Source organism: Dipodomys spectabilis, unplaced genomic scaffold, assembly GCF_019054845.1.
Source record: "Dipodomys spectabilis isolate Male_0828 unplaced genomic scaffold, ASM1905484v1 ptg000178l, whole genome shotgun sequence".
NCBI classification, from domain to species: domain Eukaryota; kingdom Metazoa; phylum Chordata; class Mammalia; order Rodentia; family Heteromyidae; genus Dipodomys; species Dipodomys spectabilis.
Genome location: NW_024870855.1, coordinates 2,437,013 through 2,449,805, shown reverse-complemented (window position 1 = coordinate 2,449,805; position 12,793 = coordinate 2,437,013).

Genomic DNA, 12,793 nt, shown 5'->3' with positions numbered 1-12,793 from the left:
CAGCATGTTCCCTATCTCCTACCACATGTACCATGTCTCAGTGGCTCTAAACAGCTCCTGCCACAAGCTGACAGATACACAAAAGCTGTCACTCCACTCTGCACAGAATCAGTCTCTTGGGAATCACGGGAGGTTCGACTTGGAAGAACACTGTGTAGCCTGCAGATGATAAACCAGACACCAGTACCACAGCCATCTCCATGGCTGTTGTACCAAATAGGTGAGCTATTGTGCCCTCTCTCCAAGAGCCAACCCTGAGCAAAGCTCCCACACAGATCACACTCATCTAGTCCCACCGCTTTATCTCTGCCTGCATAAAGCCCTCAGGATGACATGAGCTCATTGTCTGACCAGTAAATTCAGTCAGAAGTCTTTCCCAGTGATCATGTTTGTGAACATTTGCCTAGCTCACACAAAAATATTCCTGCCTACCTTGCCAGCTCTTCAAGGCCTGGGGCACCCTGCATAATACATAGCTAGCTTTCTGTAGACTCACTGGGAAATTTGCCTTTCACCTGGGGGAAAGAAAAGGCCTCAAAGAAATTTTGATTACGGGGGAGGGGGGAGGCTGGGAAGGGATGTGAAGGGTAAACAAAGGGTAAATAATGCTTGGTAAGAAATGTACGCATTATCCTGCCCTTGTAATTGTAACCCCTCTGTACAGTATGTTCACAAATAAAATAAAATAAATTAAAAAAAAGAAATTTTGATTACGATGAGCAAACTGGCTCTATTCCCTGTATTCCATAAACCTAAAAAGTGAATTCAATTGGAAAATATTTGGATTTAGAATATTGTATCAAAATTACTTAACTGCTTCAGTAAGTTTTCATAACTTACAAAATCCATAGCTAATCCTTAAACCTTCTGTTTCCAAAGCCGTGTTTTCAGCCTCAAAACAGTTTGTTTTGCAGGACTAGCACGTTAGTGGCCAGGCTTCTATCTAAGCAGTAGTTCCCAAGTCACACTTGTCCCTGCCGTTATCCACATGAAGATCAGATTACACCAGACTAGTCTTTGTTCTTCATTTTAGATTGTGTGTGTGTGTGTGTGTGTGTGTGTGTGTGTGTGTGATAACCTCCTTGTAGCATACCCACAAGAAGCTTCTAAGACCATCTGTCACCCAATAGTGACTGAGAGTTTTTGCTATTTGGGAGTCTGAGAGCTGGAGGATCCCAGTTCAAAGCAAGCATAAGCAGAAAAGTCTAGGAAATGCCTTCTCCCAAAATAACCAGCAAAAAGTTTGGCTAATGGCATGACTCAACTGGTGGAGCATCAATCTATTAACAGTGAGGTCCAAGCCTTAAGTACTGCCAAGATACACTATATGCTTCCCAATTCTTTTTTCTTGTTTTCCTTTTCCTCCCTACTACAGCCTTGGAGGGCCTGAAATAGTAAGGCCTTATGCATGCTGGGTTTGCACATTATCATCACCTACAACCCCAACACCTAGAAGAAATAAAGCATTGTCGTGTTTCTCCCATCAGAATGGAGGGAAGGTTTCTAGAACAGGTTCAGCTGAGGAATGAAACTGAGAAAGCACTTCTAAAGAGTCTGTCACTGGACATAAGTGAAGGCCAGATGTGATAACAACACACCCAGTTCTCGGCCAAAGCTTTGATGGATGAGAGTTGAGCCAACTTACTGTAAAAGTGACACACACCAGAGAAAATGGGATTCGGTGGCTAGCAGAATTGTTTCTCTGCTGCTGACCACCTTCCATTGAAAGTATAACTGCTTGAATGTGTGTAGATGTGTGCATCTGACACAGCCAGCACCTACTTATCATGTAGCAATGGAAGAAAGAGTCTCATTCCCCCAAGTCAAAAATGTTCAAGAAGTTAAGTGGCGACTTTCCACTGAAAGAACTAGACCATGAATCCACTGGAAAAGTCTGGGCCATGGTGAGGCAGCATGGATCAGGGTGGGCAGGATTTATGGAGAAACCATCCTACCAAGGCTTATTGGAATTCACGCTTTTTTGGGGGGGGTTAGGGGGGTCCGGTCGTGGGGCCTGAATTCTGGGCCTGGACACTGTCCCTCAGCTCTTCAGCTCAAGGCTAGCGCTCTACCACTTGAGCCACACCGCCACTTTGGCTTTTTTTTCTTTTTCCTTATGTGGTGCTGAGGAATCGAACCCAGGCCTCAGGCATGCAAGGCAAGCACTCTACCACTGAACCACCTTCCCAGCCCTCACACATCTTGCTTAACCAAAAAATGTGCAGTCTGCCCCAAACCTTTCAACGGACTCTATTCCCAAGCCACAGGATTCATGAAGGGCCCAGGGAAAAGCCACCTGTGGTTATACATTTTGGTTAAAGAGCCCAAACACACACTCGTGCACACGTGCATACTCATGCAAACACACACACATACACACATATATACAATTATTTGGAAATGCATTACACTTCAAAATCAAGGCTAATTGTGTGTAGCAGCATGGGAAAAAAATGGCTCACAAAGGACTTCAGAACCACTGAACACCAGAATCCTAAACTATGCCAATTTCGAACCGAAAATGAAAAGGTTCAGAGGACAGAAGGAAGGAAAGAAGGAAGGAAGGAAGGAAGGAAGGAAGGAAGGAAGGAAGGAAGGAAGGAAGGAAGGAAGGGAGGAAGGGAGGGAGGGAGGGAGAGAGGGAGGGAGGGAAAGGAGGGAGGGAAAGAGAGAGGGAGGGAGGGAGGGAGGGAGGGAGGGAGGGAGGGAGGCAGGGAGGGAGGGAGGGAGGGAGGGAGAAGCCTACTTGGGGAAGCTCAGCTAATCACCAGCCCAGGGATACAGCCATCAGTTGCAACAGCCAGAGACACAGGTAAACACAAAGGCATGTCATTACATAAGAAAAGAATTTGGCTAGGTTAGGACACAAATCTCCTCAGGCAAACTGGGTAAAGATTTATACAAACAGGGGACCAGGTGCTGGTGCCTTATGCTTATAATCTTAACTATTTAGGAAGGTAAGGTTTGAGAATCACAGTTCAAAGCCAGCCTGGACAGAAAAGTCCATGAAACTCTTAGCTCCAAATAATCAGCAAAAAGCCAGGAGCCAGAAGTAAAGGTATACCTCAAGTGGTAGAGTACCAGATTTGAAAGGAAAAAAGCTCAAGCCCCAGCCTGAAAGAAAAAAGCTCAAGTCCCAGTGAGAACCCAAAATAAATAATTTAATCAAGTAAACAAGTATCTCTAGCCTCCTGCTGCAATATTTTGGGGACACTAACAAGTACCAATATCCTTTATTACCCAGCTAGCCAAGAGGACTTGAGAGACAAAGAGCTGTGTGGTCCTTTACTCACTGTCCCCATCCTATACACGTCTTTCTTTTCTGACTCAGACCTAAGTAAGCCATGCTGGCCCAGTTACCCACCCTCCTCCATCCATCTTACTCTTCTTATCCTCTAAAGGTGGCTATCAACTCAGTCACCAGCACTCAGAATCCAAACCTTGTTAGAAAACTAAGACTCAAACTCACCAGTCACCACTTCTCCCTACCACCATCATGTAGGTAAATAAGAGAAAGAAACAGGAAGGTTGAAATTGCAAAGCATTCAGGGAACGTTAGGAAGACAATGAATGGCCTTTTAGGAGTGAAGGAAACTGGGGAGGAAATGTGGAGAACCTAAGGAAAATAAAGCAACACAAAGGGCAAAGAAACCAAGGAAAATTAAAGGAATACAAACAACAAACCGCCAAGTGGGAATCCTCTACGTGGGAGTCCTACTTCTAGGCTCAAAGAATGAAAACGCAGCTTCCACCTGCTGCAGAAGTCTAGTTGCTCTGATATCATACAACTGCTCTCACTTCTTAGGGAGAACAAAGCAGGGGTTCTCAGCTAGGCAGGAGTGGGAAAGAGAATAGGCTGCTCCCTGAGAAGACAATCTGGAAAGTGTAGACACATTTTTGGTTATCCCAACACATGACCAAGCCAGTCTCCTGAAGTGGGGATGGAAACTTTTTGGTTATAAAGCTTGAAATGTCAATAGCATTGAGACTCAGACTTTGTGAAATAGAGGGCCAATTTCAAGGGCAGTTCTGCAAGTAGAGAAAGAAGGCTACCAGAGACCTGAGCATCCCCCATGAGGAAAGCCATCCTGCATAACAGAATTTGTATTCATCTATGGTTGTAAACACCAGAGGCACCCTGGGGCCTATGCTCCTCTCTTCACCATGACTCAGTGGCCTGTAATCCTAGCTACTCAGGAGGCTGAGAGCTGAGGATCCCTGTTCCAAGCTAACCTGGACAGGAAAGTCCATGAGACTCTTTATCTCTAATTGACCACCAAAAAGCCAGAAGTGGAGGTGTGTCTCAACTGGTAGAGCACCAGTAAAAACCTAAGAGAGGACTTAGCCCTGAATTCAAGCCCCAGTACTGGCACACAAAAAAATAAGAAAACACACACACACACACACACACACACATTCGTTCTTCATGGCAAATAGTCCTTTTGATGAATTAAATTGCACTCTGGCTCACATGCCAGAGTACATCTATCCTGGGCTAGGTTGATGGGCACACTGTCCCTAGGGGAAGGTGAAAGCCAAGGTCATCTGAAGAAGGGCACATCCAAAGAGGAGTCAGCTCTGCAGAGCTCTGCCTCAGTGGAAGCAGGTAGCCCTGGTTTCCATGGCAACCCGGAAACCATCCCTCACAAGCAACAGCATTCACTTTTTTTTTTGTTTGTTTGTGTTGTTTTTATTTTATTTTTTTATGATGCTGGGGACTGAAGCCAAGGTGGCATGCAACTTACCACACCAATTTCATCCTCATGAAATTGGTGCTGCAGCTTCTTGAGTACCTGGGATTACAGGTGCTAACAACTACACGTGCCCTCTGAGCAATTCTATCAGCATGCATGATGATGATCCTCCCCAGAAGCTACTGCAGGAAAAGTCTTACTCAAGCATCCTAGTCTCTGAGGCTGGCAAGTCCAGGAAAACCAACAAGAGAAGCAATCAACCAGTACGTGCAGACATCAGGATATAGAAGATGAAAAAGGGTAGCAGAAAAAAGAATCAAATGTATTGGCTTTAGGCTCAGATATGCTCTCCAAATACCCCAGGGGCATTACACCCCTCCAAGCCCTAGGTATAAGATTATGTGCAGACTCTCCTTGGGCTTCCAAATTGCACGGGGGGAAAAGGGTTCCTGCCCACAGGAAGAATCAACTAACACCACTCTGGTTCTCCAACCCATGTGCTAGTGCTTACCGACCCACCATCCCGCCAAATACTGCTCTTTGTGCAGAAATACAGTTCTCCCTGGAGCAGATCAAGTACCAAGAATCCAGCACTTTCAACTGAGGAAAAGTTTTGTTCCTACATTATTAACTCTTACAACTAAAAGAGCCCAAACTGTAGCCTCAATTCTTAAAATTGTGGTTCCAATAATAATCTTGCTCCATTTCTGGAAGACAGTTAGCAGAAGTGGGGGGGAGGGAAAAGGACCTCAGAAACCTTGAGCAGCATCTCCTTTTATTTATACATGTGACTAATTTCTCCACTCACCACTATATCAGGTTGTGCCTGCAGTTGACTCCATTTGGTGAGCTAGCGTTCCTGTGCCCACATGCACTTCTAACTCCTTGGACTCCACTCTCCCATCACCTCCCACACACACCTCCCTTGGCTTGAGGACAGTGACAAAAGTGCTCAAATTATCCGAGCACTGACTTTGCAAAACATCAGAAGATATACTGCAAAGACAACATTAATTTCATTGTATATCATGCGAACTGAAGCCTGTCAGGCTTCAGTTGTGGTTATGACAGGTAGTCATGATAGCTAATAATCACACAGCCTAAATTATGCTCAGAACTGAGCAGAGCAACTTGTGTGCATGCTGCACATGAGCTGGCTTTGCTTAGTAGCCTGCAAACACAATGCTGACATACTGGAAGGCTTGGAGACGGGTAATGTCCAAGGTCACACTGGAACTCTGGATGGAGGGCTGGCTTTCACATCCTTACACTTTGACAGTGCTGAAATTAGAAACCCTTGACTTGCTTCTTTAGATAAAGGGCATCAAGTCCCAACTGGCTGAAATGCCTAATTGAATCAGATACCGCAGCACTGGGGCTGCTAGCAAAAGAGATCTGCCAGGGTCTCTGCAAATCTCTTAATTAAAATCAAACATATGATAACTGCTCAACATAAAATAGGAAAAGGAAGGCATACCAGAGTAAATTTCCAAAGATCTTCAAAGTTCTAACCTAGCACACAGATTTACTTCTAAGTACAGTAACTAAGTAATTCTGCACCACCACAGTGAAAAGCATGTCCTTGGTCTCTGATCCCTCCAGGAGGGTGATGTTTGGGCCTAGCACACTCCTGTGTTCCATAAGCAGACAAAAAATTGGAGGATCTAGGTTTCAGATCAGCCCGGGCCAAAAAGATGTTGAGACCCAACATCAACAGAAAATTCAGCAGGGAGCAGCAGTGTGCACCTGCCAGCCCAGGACCAGCAGTCCATTCACGCCAGCAGGGAGGAAGAGTGAGACCCTATCTCAACAAATAACTACAGAAAATAGACAACTAAGGGCCTGGGTCACATGGTAATGTTCCTGCCTTGCAACACAAAGCCCTGAGTTCAAACTCCAGTACAAAAGAAAAAAATTGCCTTAAAAGAGGCATTTTTTAAAGTTAAGCCAATGACTGACACTGCTCCTGCTTCAGGCTTTAGAAATAGTAACTTTTACAGATTATACCAACAGCACATGGTCCACCAGAAATAGCTATGTCTTTCTTATTTCAATATTCTCGGAGTCACTACAAAGTTGTGACTCTACAAAGTATAGATTCTTAGAACTTCCTGGGTTATTAAAAAATTAAAAAAAAAAAAAGAAGGGCCTAGAATGTTCCTTTGTGGTACAGTGCTTGCTTAGCATGCATGAAGCCCTGGGTTTGATTCCTCAGTACCACATAAACAGAAAGAGCCAGAAGTGGTGCTGTGGCTCAAGTGGTAGAATGTTAGCCTTGAGCAAAAGAAGCTCAGGGACAGTGCCTAGGCCCTGAGTTCAAGTCCGGGACTGGCAAAAAGAAAAAGAAAAAAAAAAAGGAAAGAAAGAAAAGACAAGACACACTGCTGGTCACAAGTATAATTCTAGCTGCTAATGAAGCTAAGAGGTGAGAATTGAGGTCTAGAACAGCAGTAGCACACAAATCCCAAGCAAGATCACAAGGCTCTGAGTTTAAATCCCAGCATGGTATTACACACACACACAGAAAACATATCAAGCTATATAGTACTCATTAAGATCAAGTGTGTGCACAGAGTGAGACCAGGAGGATATTCTTAGGAGAGGATCACAGAGGCTCAATAGCTATGTACAGTTGGTCATATAAAACAATATTTATCAAAACGAACTCCAGGAAAAGTGCGTTCTTCTTCTTTGTTGCTGTTTTTGTTTTCTTTTCCTCTTGTCTTGCTCATTTATCTCTTTTGGGGAGGGTAAGGTTGAGCACAGAAATGGAAGGACAAAGAGGGAACAAATGCAGCAGCGGTATTCACTATACAATGTTGAAAATGACTGTACAACTTGTGGGCTGGGACTGAAGGAAAAAGTAGGGAGAACGCAAGGGAAGAGGTGACATTGTCCAAATAAGGAATGCACTCATTACCTGACTTATGTAACTTGACCCCTTTGTACATCACCTTTACAATAACAATATATATATTTAAAAACCCAGTGTATATTTTGTGAAACAATTTCTCCTCTGCTCACCTCCACTGCAGGTTTTATCATTTAGTTGTGTTTGCTTATTGTGCCAGTACTGAGGCTTTTTTCAGGTCCCAGGCCCTGTTCCTTAGGTTGGTGATCTAACCCTTGAGAGCCACATCTCCACTTTAGGCTTTTTGATCTTTAAGTAGAGATGAGGGTCTCTTGGACTCTCCTGCTTGTGCTGGCCTCAAACCTTGGTCCTCAGATCTCAGCCTCCTGAATAGAATTACAGGAGCACCCACCCAGGCCAGGCCTACTGCATGTTTTAAATGGCTGGTCTGAATAGACAAAATGGGCATCATTATGTCAGGTCCTCCTTAAGTGTGCAAGCTCTAGCCTAGAAAGACTAGACAGAAGCCAAACTGAATGTGCCCAGCTGCCTCAAGCACCTTCTGCTCTGCAAGGCAGCCAGGCTGAACAATTCCCAACCTTTTCCAAATTCAACAGAATGTCTGCTAAGCCAAGTTATGTGCTTGGATGGCGGGGGGCACTCCAATGTGGTTGCTTGAGCTTTGGTAACAAAGCTGAATGGACCTACTGTCTCAGCAGAGGCAGGGGAAAAGTCCCCACTGTAAGAATGCCCCTCTCTCAACTTCAGTGTTAGGCAAGGAGATGACAGTGTCTGCTCCAGGCAGCTCCCGCCCCCAGCAGCAGCCTCTGGGCAGGGGCTTCAAAGCCTTCCCTCCCAGCCACTCCTGCCCAACCCACTCACACCCAACACACTCAAAGGGGGGCAAAATAAGCAAAACACTCAAACTGTCTTATCTTCAATCCTGTAACTTCAGAAAGATTATGACTTTAAAGCACTTGTCAAAGCTCTTTATCTGCTTTCTCCTTTTCATTTTTCTTCTCCCTGGGGCATCTCTCCTGTCTTCTCCTCTGGAGTTGTCTGCGCCTAGCCTGGACACCTGCCTCCCTGCTCCCTTCCATGGCTGGAGACCATGTGACACAGTGGGTAAATGGCCATGGTATGATGCTATTAACAATCATGACACATTTTGGCTTTGAAGTGCTGTCCACTAAATAAAGGATGCAATAACAGACCAAGAGTAGTATGTGTTTTCACTCTCCAAGGAAATCATCTCCTGGCCCCTTTCTTGTCTGAGATTCTAAGGGAGGAGGGGGCAAGTCAGTAGAGGGTCTGAATGAACAGTGGCCACCAACAGACAAGGGTCAGGCTTCTCCATCTGCTCCAGATGCTACAGTCTTCTCTGGGTCTCTTTCCCTGATGAGTCTCTCCCTAAACAGGCATCTCTTCAGTCAGACATTTAAGGAGCACCTACTAAGGCTGCTCCTTAAACTAAGGGCTAGGAATCCATCCAGTGTGTAAACATTTTAAGGTATTTTCCTCTAGAAACATCGATTCTAATGGAAGAAAGACAATATGAAACAAGTAAATGTATCATGCCAAAAGGGAAAAATGCTAAGAGAAGAAAAGTGAGAACAGCAGAGGACTATGCAAGGCTGCCTATTTATTATTTACTCAGTTGATTATTTATTTATGGACACTAATAGGGCTTGAACTCAAGGCCTGGGCACTGTTCCTTAGCTTGTTTGCTAATGGCTGGTGATCTACCATATGAGCCCCACGTCCACTTCAGGCTTTTTGGTGGCTAATTGGAGGTAAGAGCCTCAAGGACTTTCTTCCTCAAGCTAGCTTTGAGCTGAGATCCTCAGATTTGGCCTCCTGAGTAGCTAGGATTGGAGGCATGAGCCACAGACACCTGACTTCTGGTAGCTGTTTCAGATGGGGTGGTTTACCGTGTAAACCCACAATTCAGCAGACCAAAGTAAAGGAATTAAGGGAATGAGCCATCTGGTCTTGTGGGAGAAAGTGACTCATGCATGAAAATGAAATCTGCAAAGGTCCTAGGCTAAGAGCTCAGTGAACAAGAAAAATGGGATGTGCTCAGCACGGTTGTACTGGACAAGGGCTATGTGTGTTGTGGGGCACATGCCATCCAGCACTGGGACCATCCATACTGCAGCCAGTTGCGGGTCCTAAGTTTCCCCAGACGTCTGCCTGAGCCTGCCCCTAGCTGATACCACCCAAGAGTGTGGTTCCTACATTTCCCCACAAGTCCAGCCCCAGCCCCAGCTGGAGATCCCACCCTCATTCTTTCACACATTACCAGTTCATCTAATTAACAACAAGCACACCAGAAACTGCGGACATGTGTAATGGGAGAGGTAGCTGGCCACACAAACTTTTCAATCCCAGACTTCAATACACACAGCAGATATTACTGTCAAGAGCTGAGAGTTAAAATTAAGTGTGTTGTATGTCTGCTGAAGCTCTGGCCGGCTAACTTAGCAGTCTCCCCAGTTCTGTAAATGAGGGGACAAAAGCCCTTGAAACAACCTTGGAGACATGCAAACCTGGAGCAGAAAAGACCTCAGTAGCTGCTGGCAGCCTTTGCAATCTCCAAGTGCAGAGGACTTGACCAGGCCCTCGGGTCCCTAAATTGCTCTCAGAGACTGGCTCTTTCAATGCAGACTCTCAATTACTCTTGTTTTCTAGCAATCTTCTTTTAATTCTCAAATTTTTCCACTGTCCCTAACCTCAAGCCACAGGCAGGCACCTTTGCCTCTGGGGCCAGAAAGCCCCCCTCCCCCCCAGTGTTCTGGGACATCCTACCCCTGACAGTGAGATCCAAGAGTCCCCAGCAGAGGTGGGAGGCCTGTGCAGGCTGAGGCCTGGGGAGCTGTCCAGGGCCCTGGGCTGGCCCTGCGGGGACCTGCCCTGCTGGAGGAAGGCCCTTTGGCAATAAGCCAGGGCTGCTCCTGAAAGCAAAGGCCTCTGACCCTCCTGACCAACTTCCATGGGCCCGGGGCTGACAGGATCAGTGGGAGGGGAGGCTGGAGGCAGAGCACTTCCCCTGCTCCTCCGCCCTCCCCCCCCTGCATGTACCTGCTCTGAGCGCTCAGCCAAACTCGCACTCTGGCCTCACACTCCGCCCGCGGCTCCGTGTGGACTTTCCCAGCCCCAAGCTCAGCCAGAGACAGAGGGCGTTATTTCCTCAGCCCTGGAAGGCACCCCACGGCCACCGGGGCCTGCTCTGCATTCCAGCTGCGGGCCCCCAGCACCTCTGCCTCCTCCTGCGGGGTGCGCAGGGCGGGTCCACGCCTCCCGCCCAGACCCCAGCGGGACCCCCGTCGCATCCCCAGGGGCGGGAGTTTGCGGGGATCGCAGCTGTCCACGGCGCCCCCGGCGCCCCCACGGCCTCATCCATTCGGGCCGGCCCGGTACCGCTGCCCGGGCGCTTCTCGGCTACACACAAGCACGAGCGCAGCCCCAGACGCCGCCAGCCGGGTCCGGAGCAGCTGCCCCGAGCTCCGGACTCGCGGTCCCGAGGCCCCGCGAGCCAGTCCCGGTGCACACGTCTCGCTGGGGTCTCCGGCCCTGAGCGTCGCGGGGTGCCGCACCGGCCGGGCGCCCTCTCCGCTGATCACCCCGCCCCTGCCCGGCTCCGACCCCCTCCCCGTCCGCCCTGGAGCCCCCTGCCCGCCATCCCCACCGCCCCACGCCGGTCCCCTCCCGCGCACCCCGGAGCCCTCCACGCCGACACCCGGCCCCAGCCCCCTCCCCGCCGGCCCTGGAGCCCTCTCACCTCCCCGCCGGCCCTGGAGCCCTCTCACCTCCCCGGCGGCCCTGGAGCCCTCTCACCTCCCCGGCGGCCCTGGAGCCCTCTCACCTCCCCGGCGGCCCTGGAGCCCTTTCCCTTCTCCACCGGCCCGAGGTCAACGACCCCGCGCGGCGCGGGCCAGAAAACTAGGAACCTACCCGGGCCCCGATCTCCAGACAGCGGCGGCGGCGGCGGCGGCGGCGGGGGTTCCCGGCATCCGGAGCCCCGACGACCCCTCCCCCCGCAGTGCATTGAGGCCCCGCTGCCGGGCGGGCGGCGGGCGGCCGGGAGGCAAATCGCTGCTCCACGCGGGTTCCCCAACTCCGCTCGCACTCACTCTGAGGCTCAGGCGGCGCCGCTCTCTCACCACCTCTTCCTCCCGCCTGCCCCCCCCCCTCCCAGCCTCCGTCTGCACCTGCGCAGAGCACCGCGCGCTGCCCGGGGGACTCCGTCCAACCGCCGGCCCGCGCGCCCTGCGCTCGCGCCCCCGCCCGCCGCCCACGCGCCGAGGGCGGGGCCCGACTTCCCCACGTCCCCACCTCACACAGAGGGACCGGCCACAGCCCGCGCCCGGACTGCGCGCACGCACCGAGGGCGCAGGGAGAAGGCCGGCCACCGTCCACCTCCGCCCCCGGGGCCGCCTGGGCCGCCAGCAGCGCCTGCAGCTCTGCACAGGCTTCTATTCCATCATTTTTATGTGTTTCTCCGTGGTGGGGATTGTACTCTGGGCCTGGACGCCGTCTCTGAGCTCTTCAGCTCAAGGCGAGCTCTCTACCGCTTGAGCGAGCTACAGGCCACTTCCGGTTTTCAGGTGGCTTATTGGAGATAAGAGTTTCAGGACTTTCCTGCCCGGGCTGGCTTTAAACCGGGATCCTCAGATCTCAGCCTCCTGAGTAGCTGGGATTACAGGCGTGAGCCACCGGCGCCAGGCCGATCTTGGGCTCTTGAGTAGCTAGGATTACAGGCGTGATCCATAGGTGCCCAGCCACCTTACTTTTTGAGTAAAACAAACCACCACTGTGGTGACAGTTTTGTAAGAATCACTGGGATGGGATGGGGTGTTTGGATGTGGTGCATCCCTCAAAGACTAGTGTTTTCAAGGCTTGGTCATGAGTGCCCTGATATTGAGAGCTTCTGAGAGGTGTGGCCTCATGAAAGGAAGTTAGATAATTGGGGGCAAGCCATCTGTGAGTGTGCCTCTCTCTGTCTCTGTTTCTGTCTGCCCTCTGTCTGTCTCTGTCTCTGTTTCTCTCTCTGTCTCTGTCTGTCTCTCTTTCTGTCTCTCTTTCTGTCTCTATGTCTCTGTCTCTCTCTCTCAATCCTCTCTTGTCCTCAGTTGCCAAAAGGTAAACTGCTCTGTTCCTCTACTCCACACACCATTCTACAATCCCTGAAACAGTAAAAGCCAAGCACCATGGACAGAAGCCTCTGCACCCATGAGCCAGAATAAAC